Raw genomic sequence first — 6,647 nt, forward strand, 5'->3', positions numbered from 1 at the left:
TTTACAGGAAATTTAAACAGACCTCTTCTTTGGAGAAGGTGTATCTCTGTATGTGCGTCTTAACTAAACTTATCTCTGGTGACATTTGTAATTCTACCTATTCTAGATTTAGTACGAGAAGATCATATGAAAGCCAGTTAATCTTGTCTTTCTTTCTCTTTCGTGGGGAATGTATGGCCTTGGTGTATTTTAGGCAATTGTCTGAAAGTGAGACAACTGAAAAATTTGTCTATCTTTCTATGCACCAGAAGTCACCTATCTGTGACTTGTTATTTTCAGTCTCTCATCTCATGCTGGCAATTTTCAGGAAGGGAGCCAAGTCAGAAACCAGCCCTTATTTCTATCACAGCAAAAGGAAGACATCACTCCCTTCTTTCTCCTCCTTCACCTCTGCATGATGCACTGGAAATTAAGAGGATGGCAGGAGTGAGTCAGTGTTCTCAACTCTGCAAAAGTCAGTCATTTCCAGAATATCTTTTGAGTGTAACTCTCCTGTTAGCTACCATCAGGAAATAATGCATTTGCCTTAAAATAAATCATCTCTCAACCTATCCCCACGCACACATATGGTCTGCTACATCCTAAATCTCCTACATCTTGCTGGGGTTTACAACATCTCCTACATCTTGCTGGGGTTTACAACACTGCAAGGAGAGCTGTGACAAAGCAGAGCCAAAACCCTCAGGACTTTCAGTCCAATCAGCAGGACAGATACAGGTAGAAATGGAATCAGGAACATCCAAAGTCTAATGTGCCCATGAAGGTCAGAAGTCTTTTTTAGTGGCTTTCTTGCTTGCCAGAAAGGACATTGTAAGAATATGACTCTGCAGTGAGTTTCTTGAGTGTTTTGACAGAATGGTTTCCTGTCTTGATTAATCCAGCATCACACAGATAGATTTTTACAGGGTAGAACAGGAGCTCCTGTAAGTCCAACAGAGACCATGACTGAAAGTTTGCTTTCATTCTCATTCCAGAGATGGAGTGTTTTCACTTTTCAGAAGCATACATTAGTTCTTTAATTTAATTTAATTTCAAACAGCACAGATAAATAATTTCTTTGAGGCTTCTTTTCTGCAGAGAGGAAGAGGCATTACTAATCAAAATTAGAACTGTGAATCATTTTTTTTTTGCTCCTCTGGCTCAGGTACAATATATTTCAGGCTTTCAGCTCTTATGGCCAGTACTGCTCTTTCTGTACTTGTAGGCTTTCCCATGGTGTGCACACCTCATGCTTAGGGTGAGCAGCACTTCATGGCTACCCATCAGTGCCATGGAAGGAGACAAGTGTGCCAGCAAAAAAAAAAAAACAAAACAAAACAAAAAAAAAAGCAAAAAAACAAAACAAACAAACAAAAAAAAAACCCCTAGTTTTGGGCAAAAGGAAATTTCCAGCTGCAGTAAAAATGGACATCACCTTATTGCCTGTGATGGAGCCAGGCTGTTTTACACCAGTAAAGAAATTAGGAACCAAGGAAAAAGCAGCCTTAGAAAAAGACATGTGGGAGGTAATCACTCCTGTTTCACCAGTAACACAGTCAGATTTAGAGCTCTGTTTATGTGGGGGCACTCTGCTCTTACCAGTTTAACTGGAAATCAGAAGACTCCATATTCTATTATATCAGATCTACACAATTTTTGCTACTCCTTGGGGAGGATCTTCATCACACAGAACTATCTTTTCAGATACCTCTGTGTGTTTTCTGGGATGTCCTAGGCAACCACAAAGCTCCAGCACTTGAGCATCCATAAGCTTCTCATAATTTCATTAAGCATTCATTACATCTTCAAAGTGCATTTTCTACAATTCTTTGTCCTACTCTGTGCTTCATTTTATAGTAATGCCCTTTTAAATACTCTGTTTTGGAAGCTTTTTTTTTTGCCTTTTTTTCCTTCCAGAAGAGGGAAGGAAGGCAGGAAAATAAAGGCAGAGATTCCACTTAGCAGGGATGCTTGGCATAACCTTATCTAGTTACCACTAGTAAAACTGGGGAGAAATACGGAGGAAGATAGGGAAGGCATTGTTCAGACATATTTTGGATGTGGTGTTAACTGTGGTGTACAAACTGTTGTCCTGTGGTGAAAGCAAGAGGATGTTTATCCTTCAGCTGGGCCTCCCAGCTTGTTCATCCCACTCACCATCCTGCACTGAGGAGGCAAAGGCTTGGCAACCAGTGACCCCATCCTCTGGTTTGCCCTGCTGCTCACCAGTTGTGCGTGCCCATGTTGCTTCAGAGGGAAATCAAAGCAGCTCCCTCCTGTGGGATGTGATCCTGTGTCCCCTCAGGCTCACTTTCACGTGGTGCTCAGCAACTCTGCTGACTGTGCAGATTTTTTGAGGTCACACCATCAGCAGAAGCAGAGCACAAAGTAAACCACAGAGAGCAGGTTAGACAACTTTTGGCACCTGATTCTTATCCCTACAACGATTCCTGTTTGGAAAATATAGTTCTGCACATACCTTGTATATGCACTGTGTTAAGACACCTCTGATGAGGTACAATTTAGTTGCTCCTACAGGGGAGTGATGTGCAGGCTACTTTGCTCTTTCCAGGAAACAGCAGCCAGCGAGGAGATGGAACAGGCTAGAATTCCCTCTGCCTAGCCCAAGGATACCCTTTGTGCATCAGGTCTACCTAGGCAAGTTTGAGCAGCCTGTGGTGCCTCTTCTGGCCTTTAAAGATGATGAGAGTCCAAAAACTGCATGAAGGCAAGTATGTAAAGACAACAACCTCTCCTAAGAAAAGAAATGCTGTTCTGAAAAGAAAAAAAGTATGTTATATAAAAAATGGCATTGTTCTTGATTTTTCCTTCTCTTTGTGGAATTGTCTCTTATTTTCCAAAGAGGAAATACAGTCCTTAAATTAGATCTCACAGGGATGCTGGCTCCAGAATTGTGAAAATTAATACACAAGCAATTAAATTTGAAAACAAAAAAATCCCAACAATGAATCAGGAAAGAAGTCACTGACATTAAAACCAGAGTTATGCAAATTAAGTAATAAACTCTCAGCCAAATTTAGGAAATCTTTTGGTCTTTAATTCACTTCACTCTGCCATCAGAATCCTTTTTGCCTATTTTCCCCCAGGATAGAAGTCCATCATTAAATAATGGATGCATAAACCCCTCTTTTTATTTCTTCCTCTAAATAAAACTCTTTATAGGAAATATTGGAGAGGAGCAAAAATTAAGGATGAAAAGAAACTACAGTGATGGTAAGTGACAAACAAAGCCAGGGCTTGAAGAATTAATTTCATTCTCTGAATTACACTGATCTTATTTGCAAGGTCATTATATGCATCTTTATTTTAGACTTCTGGAGAGTCCTACACATAGAGAAAGGAGTAAAATACAGTCTTCCTTTGACATGAAGTACACTGAGTTTTGATTTACTTGTTTTTTTATAAAGAGTTGGAGTCTTGCAGTACTACCCTGCAGAATCAGTAAAGCTATCACTGCGCCATTACCAAACAAACCCTCTGAAGCCATCGGAAAGTGGAGTTGTGAGGTCTTCAGGTAACTCAGCAAAATTTGTTATATGAAATCAAGAGCGAACTGCAACTTTTCAGGGTGGGTGGTGGGCTATGGAATTTGGCTTTAATAATGTTTTGTACTTTTAATTACAAATTAATCTACCCAAAACAAGTGATCAGTATGCATGTTACAGCCTGGACCATGCTGCTCAGTACAGGGATCGCCCTGCTCTGAGCAGGCCTTCATGGCTCCTAGGCAAGGTGTTCTCTTCTCCCTGGGGAAGGTACCTAGTGTCAGACTCATTGGTATTTTAAAAAGTCATGGCCCACAGAGATATTCACAATTATCTAGAAGATATATCCACAGCTGTTAGTGTAGCTAGCTAGTTAGAAACATGGAAAGTCAAAGTCAAGTAGATGTAGATTAGAAAAAGTCACAAAAAGTCTTCTTCAGTAATCTTGGCTCGGTTTGTCACGGATATGAGCTATGACACAACCAGATCTTTGGCACGATGTGTCATGGGCTCAGCCCCTTTTGTTTTTGCAGCCAGTTGATTTCCAGGGAGGTGGTGATAGAGAAAGGGAACTGCTGTCTCTTTGGCAATAGTGGACTCTTCAGAGCAGAGTTAAAGCTGTTCATTTTAACTCCAGAAAGATCTCTATACATTTCAGCAGCTCATCTGTAATTAAAAGTAGTTATTGATAGAGGATTAAAGGCTATATCAGTAAAAATTACTTGATCTTACCACTATAGATTATTAGATTACTGAAGGTAAGGAGGCACTTTCCAATAAGACTCTTTTACTCTTCCAGATTATTCTTGACAGCTCCTGCAATGAAAATGTCAAGATAGCTATGTTGAATGCCCTTGAATTAACAAGGCACATTATCATATTTGCAAATTGTTGCCAAATTACACTCATCAAAGGGGTATTTTAGTCCACTGATTGTTCCCATCACAGTAATACAGAACTAAGATTCTAGTGATGGATGTCCTTGTGCAGTGGCATTTTTGTCATGTTGTCAAATCCCATTAATCTGCGTTTGGTTCATCTGTGCTCTTAAAATACCTGCAGTATTACTTGCATTTCCATACTATTATGTATTATCCTTGTCTAACACGTATTATCTACGCAAGCTATAAATCTTGAAAGGGGCATTAGAATTACAGGCCCTTTGCAGGGGGGATGAAGGCTCTATTGTCATTCATTATACAAAGAAAGAGATTAATTAAAGAACTGCTGAAAGAAATGGTTTAAGAACCTCTTCAAAGTAATTAAATGTAGGGAGTCCTGCATCAGCAACTGATTCTGGTAGACCAGAACAATATCTGTGGAGTTTTGGGTTTGGGTTTTTTAACATTTCTAAGCACTGCATAAATAACAAGCATTGACAATTAATAATATTTTCACAGTCTGTCTTATGAGACAGATAGATAGATGCATAACAAAATTTATATCTATTTTATTTTGAGATTCCTATGTAGATTGCATAGAAATTTCACAAAAATATGTGTAGATAGTAATTACACATATTACTGAAAGCCCTACTTTGGCATCTGAGATTTGTATGAACATATCAGTTTTCACATCAAAAATAATCACGGCCCCTGAGATCAGGAAAAGGACATGCTCTTACTTTTCCATTTTCACTTCCCCCTTTTTTTTCCTACAAAAAATTAATAATGGGAAAGTAGAATACAAATAAAAGAATAAAATTTCTTTATTTTCCTTCTGATATTTCATAATCTGTAAGTTGACCTCATTAAAAAAAAAAAAATCTTTGTAAATACAAAACTCAGTATTCAAAACTGGTCTCCACAGCAGAGAGTTGTTGTTTACAATGTGTCAAGGAACAAACTCATAGTAAGCATTATACTGCTGATAACTGCAACAGGAAGAAGCACAACATGCTTTTTTATCTAGAGCAAAGTGGAAGGGCTGCTGGTGCTCAGAGACACAGACTGAGCAGAAAAATACACTATTTGAAGTGCCCTGCTCAGAAACTTCCTTCAAGAAACTAAAAGTTCACTTTTCCTAGTTAATCTGACCTTTGGAAGGAAGGTGAAACTTTCTTCAGAGATGACGTTGACATCAGTAGGGGATAGGAGGGTTGAGCTCTCTTTTGTCATCTTTCTTTCCTGTGTGCAAGGTAGCTTTAGAGGCTCCTCTTCAGAAACTCAAGTTTTAAATTATCTTCCTGTGCCAAATTTTAGATTCAAGAAAGCAGTTGCATCATTTCACAAATGAGGTCCTGTATGTGGGGCCCTAATGATACAACAAATATGTGGAGAACCTTGCATGGACCTGGGAAAAAAAGTACAAAGATGTACATGCACCATAAGTTTATAAAAATAATGTCTTCATTCGTTCCAATTTATCTTCTTATTCTGAAAACCCTGAGCCTGGAAAAACAATATAGCTTCTGCAGTATTCCAAGATATGCCTATTTTCTCACTGAAATTTATGTTCAGGTTTGCCATACAATGCCTAAGAAAAAATGTAAATGGTGATTATCAGAGCCAGCATGTAATCAGGAAGCAATTTTATTCAGGCAAAAATCAAGGACAGGGGTTGTACTATCTTACCCCATCTGGTGTCCATCTGCATCAAGGAGATGCTTGACTACCTGGGTTTCACAGCTCTTTTTACCTCCATCATGGCAGGAACCCAAAGCCAGTTCTGATTGATAAAACACAACCAAAACCGAAAACAGTAAAAAGAAGCCACACTGGCCTGGTTTGGTTTGTGTTTTTTTTTTTTTTTTTGGTTGGGTTTTTTTGTTTGTGTTTTTTTGTTTTTGTTTGTTTGTTTGTTTGTGTTTGTTTTGGTTTTTGTTTGTTTTTTTGGTGTTTTTGTTTTGTTTTGTTTTGTTTTTTCTTCTCTAGGAGCTCAGCATTCCAAATGACACAGTTCAGCTAGGTTAGCGGGGAACCTGGGATCAGCCCCTTCCACAGTGCACATTGTGTTCCAATATATGCAGATAGCTACAGGGGCCTTCTCTTCCCCTAGGTTACAGATCTGCAGGGATTCAGCACAGAGAAAATGGAAAGGTGCAAGTGTCACTCTTTGCTAGCCCTGTCAGAAGTGTTGGGACTTATTATTAACCTTTTATCAATCCTAATGAATGCAAACCTTGAAATAAATAGAAATACAAAAATCACCATTTCAGCTTGA

General features: G+C 38.8%; 1 long non-coding RNA gene across 1 annotated transcript; it reads right to left on the reverse strand.

Annotated features, from left to right (window-relative positions):
- Window positions 1-3,274: 3,274 nt before the first annotated feature.
- LOC128812848 (uncharacterized) lies at window positions 3,275-6,192 on the reverse strand. Its single transcript, XR_008438850.1, has 2 exons — window positions 5,522-6,192; window positions 3,275-4,151 (listed from the first exon to the last, which is right to left on the reverse strand). It is a non-coding gene; the product is annotated as an uncharacterized LOC128812848 (long non-coding RNA).
- Between the last annotated feature and the right edge of the window lie 455 nt (window positions 6,193-6,647).

The sequence above is a fragment of the Vidua macroura genome, chromosome 1 (genome assembly GCF_024509145.1).
Source record: "Vidua macroura isolate BioBank_ID:100142 chromosome 1, ASM2450914v1, whole genome shotgun sequence".
Classification (NCBI taxonomy): Eukaryota; Metazoa; Chordata; class Aves; order Passeriformes; family Viduidae; genus Vidua; species Vidua macroura.